This window comes from Polypterus senegalus, chromosome 1 (genome assembly GCF_016835505.1).
Source record: "Polypterus senegalus isolate Bchr_013 chromosome 1, ASM1683550v1, whole genome shotgun sequence".
Classification (NCBI taxonomy): Eukaryota; Metazoa; Chordata; class Cladistia; order Polypteriformes; family Polypteridae; genus Polypterus; species Polypterus senegalus.
The window spans coordinates 255581609-255594680 of NC_053154.1; positions in this window are offsets into that span (position 1 = coordinate 255581609).

Genomic DNA, 13072 nt, shown 5'->3' on the forward strand with positions numbered 1-13072 from the left:
CGATTCCCTGAAGCCGTTCCGTTGCGCTCGGCTACCACAAAAAATATTGCACGGGAACTAGTAGGAGTCTTTTCGCGAGTAGGCATTCCTAGAGAAGTCCTGACGGACCAAGGAACGCCTTTTACCTCGGAAACGCTCAAGGAGACTGCCAAGTTACTGAAAATAAAGCATTTAAAGACCTCGTGTATCATCCTCAAACCGATGGCCTAGTGGAGAGATTTAATCAAACTCTCAAGCAAATGCTACGTAAGGTAGTCAGCAAGGATGGGAGGGATTGGGACCAACTCCTCCCCCTTGTCCTCTTTGCATATCGGAAGTTCCTCAAGCCTCTACGGGTTCTCTCCATTTGAATTACTGTACGGAAGACAACCCCGGGGTTTATTGGATATTTTAAAAGAGGGCTGGGAAGGGGAGGCACAGCCCTCCACTAATATTTTGGAATATATCGCCCAATTGCGCGTAGATTTGATGCAATAAGACCGATTCTAAAAGTCATATAGAGGAGGCAATCAGCACAGGCCCGCCTTTATGACCGTGGCACGACTCTCCGGGAGTTCCAACCGGGGGATCGCGTCATGGTATTGGTACCAACTTCTCACTCTAAACTGCTCGCCCATTGGCTAGGCCCCTACGAAATTAAGGAAAGGAAGGGATTGGTTGACTATTTGGTGAAACAGCCCAATCGCGACCAGCTGAGCGAATATATCATGTAAACCTGCTGAAACCGTGGAAGGAGAGGGGTCCGATCCCTCCTCCGACAGCCCTGCTCTCTTCGCTGAAGTAAGTTCCCTTAATTTCGCGAGCAGCTATCCCCAGGCAGAAACAAGAGCTCAAGCAGCTATCCGCTCTGTCCCAGAGGTGGTAAGTGAAAAACCCGGTCGGACCTCTCTGATTGCGCATGACATATTGACTGACCCGGGGGTGATCGTCCGTGAGCGACCCTACAGACTCCCGGAGGCAAAGAAAGTAGAAGTGGAACTGGAAATCAAGCGAATGCTGGCACTAGGAGTAATCGAGGAAAGTAGTAGTCCCTGGTCCAGTCCCATCGCCTTGATTGCTAAGCCTGACGGCAGTTGGAGGTTTTGCAATGACTTCCGGCGGCTTAACCAAGTTTCCAGATTCGATGCTTATCCCATGCCTCGCGTGGATGACCTCCTCGAGAGACTGGGACCAGCCAAATTCTTGACTACACTTGACATGACAAAGGGGTACTGGCAGGTTCCTTTAACGGAGTCCGCGAAGGAAAAAACCGCGTTTAGCACTCCTAGCGGACACTGGCAGTATCGTGTCCTTCCATTCGGGTTACACGGGGCGCCTGCGACTTTTCAGCGTCTGGTGGACAAAGTGCTCCGCCCCATAACTCGCTCTGTGCTGCCTATCTGGATGACGTTGTCATCTATTCCAGCACCTGGAAGGAACACATACAGCAGGTCACAGCAGTATTACGGACACTGGGAGAGGCCGGGCTCCGAATCAACCCCAAGAAATGTTTCTTTGGATTGAGGGAAGCCAAATATTTGGGCTACCTAGTGGGCCGGGTACTGTGAGGCCACAGTGTTCCAAGTTGCAAGCCATAATGGCCTGGCCCGTCCCAGAAACCAAGCGGCAAGTCCAATCCTTTCTCGGTTTGGCGGGTACTACCGCCGGTTTGTGCCTCGCTTCTCGAGAGAGCGCCTTGACCGATTTGACAAAGAAAAGAGCTCCTAATACGGTGGTATGGTCTGATAAAGCGGGGGCTGCATTCAGTGACTTAAAAAGGGCTCTGACTTCAGCACCTATCTTGATCTCCCCTAACTTCTCTCTCCCTTTATCCTCCAGACGGACGCCGGACACAGGCTTGGGTGCCGTGTTGAGCCAAAGCGCCGACGGTGTTGAACACCCCGTTATGTACCTGAGCCGGAAACTGTTGGACAGGGAGACCAGGTACGCGGCGGTGGAGAAAGAGGCTCTGGCGATCAAATGGGCGGTAACTCAGCTGCGGTACTACCTCTTGGGTCGCGTGTTCACTCTGGTGACGGATCATGCACCTCTGAAGTGGATGGCCCTTCACAGGGAGTCGAATCCACGGGTCACGAGGTGGTTTCTTGACCTGCAGCAGTACAAGTATACGCTCGTTCATCGACAGGGGTCTCTTCATGCCAACGCCGATGCCCTCTCCCGGCCCACGACCTCTCGGTGCAGGTCGCCCGACCACGGGTCTGGGCTGAGGGGAGTCTTGTCACACTGCGTGTGCATGGGAAGCAGCTGAAGGGCTTAGGAAATACTGTTTATACATCTGCCCAGGGGGGGGCGGGGTGCACTGACGCTCTTTCTGAGTTCTCTGCAGGTCTTACCCGGAAATCCCACCAGGAGCCGCCATTTCCAGGAAGGACACATCACTTCCGGTTCCGGCCCCAAGAATGAGGTCACTTCCAGTTCCGGCCCAGAGGACGACATCATTTCCACCCTCTGTGCTATAAAGCTCACTGCCTTTGCTTAGGCAGGCAGTTCTGTTTTGGACTCTGTTGTGTAAACAACTGTTACAATGCCTCAAAGACTTTTGCAGCCGGGAAACCGTAATAAACGGGTGGCTGCCCCAAACCTTTCCACGTCTCTGGTCTCCACTTATTACAATACATACAGTGGAACCTCGGTTTGCGAGCATAATTCGTACCGGAAACGTGCTCGCAGTCCAAAGCACTCGTATATCAAAGCGAATTTCCCCATAAGAAATAATGGAAACTCAGATGATTCGTCCCACAACCCAAAACTATTCAATGATTAACACAAAATATAAAGTAAAATACATAATACAAATTAACCTGCACTTTACCTTTAAAAAGAATCATGACTGGTGTGAGTTTCTAAACTCATGTGGGATTTCACCCAACAGGATGATACGCGGAAGAGCGTCCCAAAGCAATCGCAGTCTCCCAGCGATGTAGCAGTTCGCCGTATAAGCGCATCCAAAAAGATCGCAGACATGCTATAAGCGCCTGCCGTCAATGGGTCATACAAGGAACATTATAAAGATCCCGCTACAATAAATAACAGCGCTGTTGCTGTTTCAAGCTGAATAAAGCTGGTTTTAAAGTACTGAGACTCAGCTTCGTGTTTTGGGGCACAAGATGGGGACTCACACTTCACAGCACCAACGTCCGCGCACGCACACACACACAGTCACAATGCTGTAGTAAACAGCATACGCTCATATGGATGTTGACTATATGAGTGAGGCACACAGACTCAAACAAAGAATAGGAGATGAGAGAGAGACGCGGGCAAGCGAGAGAGATAAGAAGAGAGAGAGACGCGCTGCGGTCGAGCGAGAGTGATAAGGAGAGAGAGAGAGAAGAGCGAGCGAGAGAGATAAGGAGAGAGAGAGAGAGAGAGAGATGATCGAGCGAGCGAGATAAGGAGCGAGAGACGCGCGCGCGAGAGAGAGAAGAACCATCAGCTCAGTTGTGATCACATGACGCTCAGCAGACAAAGTGTATCCATACTACTCATATTGCAAGACATCGCCGTTTATCAAGTCAAAATTTATTAAAAATTTTTGCTCGTCTTGCAAAACACTCGTAAACCAAGTTACTCGTAAACCGAGGTTCCACTGTGTATATATATATATATATATATATATATATAAAATAAAAGAACACAAATGTCACACTGTATAATGTGCAATTGTCTGAATGTCTTTTCAGATGCAAGTCCAACACAGAACTGAACGGAAAAGAAGTGTCAGGATCCTGATTTATTATCCCTGTTGGCAGGAAGAGGTAGGTCCAAGTGGATGGACAGTGGAAATGGCATCATTAGTAAAGTGGCATTGTGTCTTCCATTCTGCAGAGGGAGGAAGAGAGAAGGCATTATAACACAGTTCCAGTCCCTGGTTCGGTGAGTAATTACCATCACCAGAGCCCTTAAGCTGTCTTCCAAGTGCATGCTTGTGACCATATACTGTATACAGCATAATTCTGTGATGACTGACTTAGTCACTCACTCACTCACTCATCAGCAACAGCTCTATATCCCATTTAGCTGAAAATTTGGCAGGATGGTACATCTAGTGTAGTAGGTATCTACTAGGAAAGGACATTTTAATATATCAATATTTAAGGGTAACCCTCCACAATAGGTAAAACTATTTATGCAAACAAAAGGACAGTGCAGAAGCAATCGATAGGCTGAACAACACCACTAACAAATAGGGTGGATGGACAACTGAAGAAGAGGCTGTGTCCTGGAGAGGATAAAAGAGATGTGATCACATTTGGCATGTGCAGTCAAGTATGAAATAGAAGGTGAATGATCAGTGAAACTCAAGGAAGATGTGAAGCTCAATGGTTAGCAAACATGCTATAACTTTCGAGTGCTTTTGCTTGTGACTATAAGCATAGATGTTGCTTTGTTAGAAGCAGACAGAAGGAGAGAGCAGAACAGGTGGAAATGATGTCCTTGGGTCAAAGACAAGCCAGGAGTGACACATTGGCATTAGGAGGGGGGTAAGGGTATCTGAGGCTTAAGCCCTGATCCATCATGTCCAACCCCTACATTATTACATCAATTATATTACATCGACTATATACATGATCAATAGCGGTAAGCCTCTGATCTTTCAGTCCATCATATTCAATATATCCCCTTATCTATGCTACACCATTATCTGAATAGTCATGAAAGTGAAAAGGGGAACTTCCCTGTTCTTCAGTTTTATATGCATGTAAAACAGCATGTGACAATCACAGAGGGAGCTAACATCCTGATGTCTGCAAAACTCAGAAACACCCCTGGCCCACAGTTGTCAGTTTAAACATAATGGGTCCCCCAAAAGGTACTCCATTGTATTATACATTACCATCTACAGACATAGAAGAAGGACCCCCACCTTTAGCCTTCAGAATCGTTTATATTTACATCCACATCTGCCCCACCTGCTGCTCTTCAAATTTCTTTACATATACATTAGTATCAGTGGACTTTAAAAGGGTACACATACAACTGACGAAAATCACAAAAGAAATACTTCAGTGAATGACATCCATCCATCCATTTTCCAACCCGCTATATCCTAACTACAGGGTCACGGGGGTGTGCTGGAGCCAATCTCAGCCAACACAGGGTGCAAGGCAGGAAACAAACCCCGGGCAGGGCGCCAGCCCACCGCAGGGTAATTGTAAACATCTAGTAATAATTTATGCATAGATTTCACATTATTACTACTTATAACCCATTTCAATTCAAAATAATATATTTTCCTGTAACATTGTGTTTTGCAATGATCATCAACAAAAGCCAAGTAACCAGGTAAAGAAGGAATTATCTAATGCAGGAATGTTTTACTCTTAGATAACTGTATATGGCATGTATAAGAGTGACATAATAATATTATTATTGTTACTTGACTGGTGCCTTTATCCAAGGTGACTTATAACATTTGAGATACAATTAGTTACATTTGTTTTGTTTTTCATATTGGAACACAGGCAGGTGAAGTGACTTGCTCATGGTCACAGAGTCTCTAACCCTAACCCTAACCCAAAACCTAAGGGTTTGAAGTCCAAAGCCTTAACCACTATATAACCCTGCTTGCCAAAAATATCACTCTCTTGTTAAACATATTGTATAGAGAAAAGGATTAGTTACACACTATTACTGATCTATCCAATTAACCGATGGCACTATAACTGACACCCATTGTCTTATTGTTCCTGCCTTGTGCTCAGTACTGATGGGATAACGTCCAGTACCTTAAACCTTGTATGAAGTAAGAAAATCAAGAAAAGTGATGGTTGAATGGATTACGTTACTTTCCCAATTCAACTAGTCTCATTTGAGGCTTCAGGTAAAAGGAGAATACAGAATAAGTTCATTAGGCAAGATACCAATGAAAGAAAATGTACTTTATATAGATTTCAGTTTACATTTATAATGGGCTTGACTTAATTTTAAAAAAGTTTTCCAAAATTACACTGTATAAATGATGCAAAGGCACAAAGATAAAGGTTTAGGGCACCCTCAGGTAAACCCTGCATATCCATCCATCCATTTTCTAACCCGCTGAATCCGAATACAGGGTCACGGGGGTCTCCTGGAGCCAATCCCAGCCAACACAGGGCACAAGGCAGGAACCAATCCTGGGCAGGGTGCCAACCCACCGCAGTAAACCCTGCATATTATATGAGAAATTAATAAACACGAGTTTGATATGTGTTGTGAGAAACGTCTTTCCAGATGTGAGGAAGATGGTGGTGGTGCTGGTTTTGAGATCAGTGAGGTGGAAGGGCTGGGCCCAGGAGCCCTGGAACCATAAGTGATTTCATGTGCCTGTAAGATGATGGTTTCTGAATCTGCAGGGGCAAGAAAAGAAGAAGCGTTACAAGACAGCACCAACCATCATCTTGGGGTGGAATTACAAGTTAAAAAGCTCTGATGTTGTCTCCAAGGCATGTGTGTGTGACATCTGTTAAATTCCAAGTGGCAAGTACACCTTATCACTTAAAAATGAATCCATCTTACTTTATGTGACATTTAGTACTTACCATGCTATCAAAGAAAATGTATGAGGGACAACATGAATTTCGCTGTTGAACTTTTATTCTTCATATCTTGAGTCTCAGAATTAAAAGTCAGACCAGATGAAGCAACACTAACTTTATTGCAGTGGTATGACCTTGAGTACTGTGTAGCCCTTGAAAAATGATGCTTGCTTGTTAGTTGCTGACCTTAGCCCTAAGACCATGCTTATTTGTCCTGAAGTCTTCCTGAATCCTAAAATTAATTCATGGTGAACAGAGCAGTAGTCCATCATAGCATGTAGAAAATTAAGTTCTGGAAGGAGACATCCTGCACTGAGAACACAAATTGATATACAGGTCCTTTCATTCAGGGAGAAGAGATACACTATTTATTGTTCAAAGCAATGTCTTGTATAGTATAAAACTCACATTACAGATTAGCACAAGTCAATTAATATACAGTGCATACAATGCATTTCAGTATAAATTGCTTTGCTGTTGGTTCAATTAAATGGAGCTCAAGGAATATCATATGTGTTTCTGAATATATCATATCCATTATTGTAAAAATACTTGCTTTTCACTGTATATTTTTGCAATTATGTCAAAATATATGTAAATAAATGCCTTTTAAAGTAAAGGGAATTGATTTCAGGATAATGTGTTTACATCAGATTGCAAAATTAATATAAAATATATGCAGTTAAGCATGTAATTGACTGATCTTCTGAGTTATCATAAAGGACTTGTATATCAGTATAGTGTTTTTCTGATCGCATGCTCTGTATATGCATTTTTAGTACAAAATGTGGATGAATGTTGGCCCATTCTTTAAAGTTTTAGTAAAGAACATGGACTACCGTAATGCACCTAATAACATCTTATAATAACAAAAGCATATGATGTTACTAGGGCATGTTTTTTAATGCTGAGATAATGCCCTTAAGAAAGTACATGATGACAAATAAAAATGATGTGATTTACATCAAATCATAAAATTAAACTGTTTAGACAGATAAAATCAACAGCGAATGTATATAGAAGAGCAAGCAGTTGGTTTTACCTGCATTTTTCCTGCTCTAATAAAATTATTGTAATCTGAACTCATGAAGTGTATGAAAGCATTTTGAAGATAAAATCTCCAGTAACAGAGAAACCATTTGAAGTGGCTTGATAATCTTCAGTTATGACAGACATGAGCTCTTTTCCTGAAGATGCATAGTAAGAGCTTTATCATTTGTCTTCAGTTCATTGAACAATGCAGCCTGAGGGCAGTGTCTGGTTTTATCTACATGGTTTTCTTGAGAAGTTAATTTCTAAAAAAAAAAAAGCAGCTGATGGTTACAGTATAAAAATGATACGCCAATTATTCAAAACACCAATTATTCATTTCAAGCAAATTTGAGCTCTTTGAAGCAATGTGATTTCTGTAAAAGTCTCAACTCAAGATGTTAGCATTGTCAGGTGTTTAAATATCATTATACAAGCACAAATCAAGTACGTTAAATAGAAAAAACAAAAAACGTCTTTGTACTAGGAGCAATTTTAGCCCCCATTAGCTCTAATGCCAACTCATTCTATTAGCCTTGTTCATTTAGGTGGATATATTTTTTATGTAACCTTATACTTTTTATTTACAATACTTGTATTTCATTTCGCCGTCTACAGTGCTTATGAAATAATATAAATTTATCATATTAACATTGCATGACCACATTAACATTTAAATTTCATGTTGATAGATTTGAGAAATAAACACAACCATTCATTCCAGCCCTATGACAGCACCAGAATGTGACATGCATTTCCAAATACCATGTAGACTAAAGACTGTAAGCTGCAAAATTGACAATAGAAAACATAAAGTCTTTCATTTTAATAATAAAGGTATAGGGGCTGACAGCATATTTCAGATTATATTGTTAAAAATGTGCAGAGTTAGAACCCACTGCTGTGGTTAGAGAGGTGCTGCGAACATAATGGAGTATGATGTGCTAAAGAGGTGCAGCAGTCTGGGGAGTCTATCTGTAGCATATAAAAAAGGACTGATGCAAAATGACAATGGAGGCAGATAACAGATGACAGTCAAGATCTCAGAAGGCTATAAAACCTGTCTTCCTGAGTTGTCAGCCTTCTCATTCCAAGGAATGTGACCTCCGCTGCCTTGATTTTTTTTTTTAAACAGCTTCATTCTAAGAGCTTTTCATCTGATTTTTACTCTGGCACCCATCATAAAATATGCCACATCTTTAAAGCGTGAAAAATAATGATGTCAACACAATATGGTCAAGCATTTCTTTTAACCTATGAGACTGCATCTCAGTCCAGTCCAAAAGAAATATTAGAAATCCTGCTTGTTGTTTATTGCAACATTGTTATCAAAATCAAGGGAAAACATGTGTAAGAGCTCCTCTGCTCCTTAAGTGGCTGTCAGCAGGAGGACTTGCAGTCTCTGATTTCTTCTAGTCTTGTACGTGACAGAAAATAATTATCAATAATGTTCCTAATTTTTAGCTCCTTGCTTTAAGGGCGGGCAGCCCAAAGCTCAGTTCAATCAGGAGGTGAACACTGGTGTTTTAATGCTGAAGCCAGCTTGACCATCTCTAATCCATAATGATTTAATGATCAGAGTTCACGTTATGGCACACAGTTCATTCTGCCTTCTTGGAAGTCAATTTTTTAAGTAAAAGTAATATTTTTTCTTTCAAGTGCACTCTAAAATATATGGTAAACAACAATAGCTTATTGAATAATTCTTCACACAAATTTATATATAAATACGGTGTCTTAAATATACTTAAAAATTTGATGTGGCTTGTATAGTTTTTTACACAAAGACATCCATTAATAAATTATTACACAACACTGAAGATGTATAAATGCTATATTTAATTCTGGGCTATCTGCAGCTTTTTCTCCAACTAAAAGCTTGGAACGGATGCAAGTCAAAATCATCAGGTTTTTTAGAATGTCGTTCATCCATTCTGACATGTGTATTGGCAATTTAGAGACATACTCTGCTTCATCAACTTAGGTTTTAAATGCTTTACAGCCTCAGGTCTTTCTTTCACTATAGCCGTTCAGCATGACTAAGTTGTGTTTCTTTTGTCCAGGACCATTTGTTATAACAAGAATGTCACAAAAGATTTGGTGTTTTTTCCCCAGAAAAAAGTAAAGCATCTACTAAGGACAAGCAATGTTTGCTCAACATAGGTTACTCCATGATTGTGATATTAAAGCTCACCTTTTAATCTTGTGTTCTAAGAATATGGAAATTATTTACTGTACAGATGAATGCCTTCGGTTCATGAAACTTTGTTTATTAATTTCATTTTAATCACTGCTTTTCTAATATGCAGCCATTGAAAGGAGATTGCATGCCTTTTCTAGCAGCATTAGCAGTTAAAAAAGGACCAAGGTCACCCACTCCTTCACAGGACATGCTTAGTCACTCAAACATTTTTGCTTGCACAGGGACGTACAGAATTAGTACTCAACCAAGCTTTCTGAATCTGAAGCCAGCGCTTTGAGACACTAAACACTGCACCACCATTTTGTATACATATAATTAACCATTTCTATTCAAATCATGGCATCATAGTACAGTTGTTAGCACTGATGCCTGACAGCTCCTTCAGTAAAACACATGTCCTGGTAGAGCCAGCCATTATTATTTGAATTTGCTGTTTGCACAGTATAGTTGTACATATATTCACTGACATGAGCAACACATGAAATTGTCAATGGTAGTCAACCGTAGTAAAAAGCATAAATTGCACAAATATCAAATCAGTGTTCCCTATCACCATCATTATCGCACACATCAAAAGCTAAATTTAGTAATTATTGATAAGAACTTGAACAACACCATTTAAAAAAGATGCTACAAGAAATTTTACACACTTGGCATTACCATTTGATGAATCTGATGTAACACTGAAAGCAGACCCATCCAAATAAGCGTGAGCTTCATAAATACGTATAACCCTTACTTTTGGTTTAGATAGATAGATATTTTTATTTTTCTCCAGCCTCTGGAGTTTTTTTTTTTTGTTTTTTCTGTCCACCCTGGCCATCGGACCTTACTTATTCTATGTTAATTAATGTTGACTTATTTTTATTTTTTATTGTGTCTTCTATTTTTCTATTCTTCATTTTGTAAAGCACTTTGAGCTACATTTTTTTTGTATGAAAATGTGCTATATAAATAAATGTTGTTGTTGTTGTAGATAGATAGATACTTTATTAATCCCAAGGGGAAATTCACATAATCCAGCAGCAGTATACTGATACAAAAAAAACAATATTAAATTAAATAGTAATAAAAATGAAAAATGAAAAAAAATAAAAATAAAAAAGCAGACAATAACTTGGAGTAATGTTAGTAGTTACTCCCCCGGGTGGAACTGAAGAGTCGCATAGTGTGGGGGAGGAACGATCTCCTCAGTCTGTCAGTGGAACAGGACAGTGACAGCAGTCTGTCACTGAAGCTACTCCTCTGCCTGGAGATGACACTGTTTAGTGGATGCAGTGGATTATTCATAATTGACAGGAGTTTGTTTAATGCCCGTCGCTCTGCCACAGATGTTAAACTGTCCAACTTTACTCCTACAATAGAGCCTGCCTTCTTAACAAGTTTGTCCAGGCCTCCCCAGCACACCACCGCGTAGAAGATGGGGACTCGCCACAACCGTCTGGTAGAACATCTGCAGCATCTTACTGCAGATGTTGAAGGACGCCAACCTTCTCAGAAAGTATAGTCGGCTCTGACCTTTCTTACATAGAGCATCAGTATTGGCAGTCCAGTCCAATTTGTCATCCAGCTGCACTCCCAGATATTTATAGGTCTGCACCCTCTGCACACAGTCACCTCTGATGATCGCGGGGTCCATGAGGGGCCTGGGCCTCCTAAAATCCACCACCAGCTCCTTGGTTTTGCTGGTGTTAAGATGTAAGTGGTTTTCGAGTTGCACCATTTAACAAAGTCTTTGATTAACCGCTCTGCTTAAATTATCCATTGACTTAATCATGTTGTGTTGAACTCACAGTACTCTTTAAATGGACTGATGAATTGCACTCTTTAATTAATTATGAACGTTTGCTTTTGGCAAAGCCAATAACTAATGAGAATTTTGGCAAGGCCCCACAGTGCTTTTACTTAGTTTTCTACGTTGAATGGAGTTCTAACTATTAGAATTACTGTAAATAAAGGCAACTGACCCACACTAGTTTAAAGAAACATAATAATGCATGTCTTGATAAATACAGTATTATAGATATAGGGTCATTGTTCATGATCTTGTCATGAAAGACAGGGCAAAAGAAATTTGTAATAAACAAGTATAACACAAAATTCATGGGTCTAATTATTTTGCTGGATTTCCTGCTTTTGCCAGAAAACTGGGGGGTTGATTTTGAGAGTATTTTATAAGAATTATAACTTACACAAGTGCCTAGAGCTGGTACCTACAGGTATATGTGTTGCTTATATATTACACAGCAATATCTTTAATACAGGTGGTGTGAAACTCCTCTATCACTTATGAGATTCCTGTTTGTGTTATGCCATGGAAGGAGCAGGAACAAAAGCTACTGGCCTGTTTTTGATACTATTCTTTTTACTCTTCTATTTTATAAATAATGGTAGTAGCAAAATAATTAGTTAGTGTTATATAAAGCATAAAATTACAGCAAACATGCAAGCAGCCAATTTAGAGGAACCAGTCAGCGAAATATCTGACATGCCCTGGGATATTGGGAGGCAGCCTGAATTCTTGGAGTTAATATGAGAGGAGTTCCAAAAGTCCATTTGTTCCTCTGGTTGATTTTTTTCTGAGAATCTTATTCAACTATTCACAAGACCTTCCTGAAATTTTCAGGTCTGTAGATGATCACAGACACAAGAAATAAAGGTAGAAGTGAACGTGGTGCATAGCCATTGTGGCGCCTGTAACGACCGTGAGAGGGACAATACCTGCCCTGGACCACGAGTGGGGCTGGTCTACATGGGGGCCACGGGATCAGACCTTGGAAGCTCATCCCTGTTGGGGCCTGTGGCCACTGTCATGGGGTGCCTGGACAATTATGGAGCCCTGAATGCCAGCACTTCTGCAACACCAGGAAGTGCTGCTGGAAGAGATTCCAGGTATTCCAGCAGTGCTTCCGGGTGCAAGTGCAGCACTTCCGTCACACCATGAAGTGCTGCCGGAAGATCATCAGAAAGCACCTGAAGCACACCTTGATGAAGTATAAAAGAGGCCGCCTCACTCCATTCGGACTGCCGGAGTTGGGAGGCAGAGGACAGAGTGGAGGCGGCAGAAGAGACAGGGAAGAAAATAGTAGAAAAGGACTGTGAATTAAAGGTGAATTGTACACTGCATTTTGTGTGCGAGAAGAAAACAAATTAAAGTGTATGTGTTAGGGATATTTGGTGTCCGAGCTCCCCACCATGAATGAATTTCTCCAAGTGCTTATGCTCTACCAACAAGTGCTTATGCTCTACCATAGTTTCATCACAATTTATCGGTGGCAGGAAGCTTTAAGAAACTGGAAGCTCATATTGGCGACCAAGCACA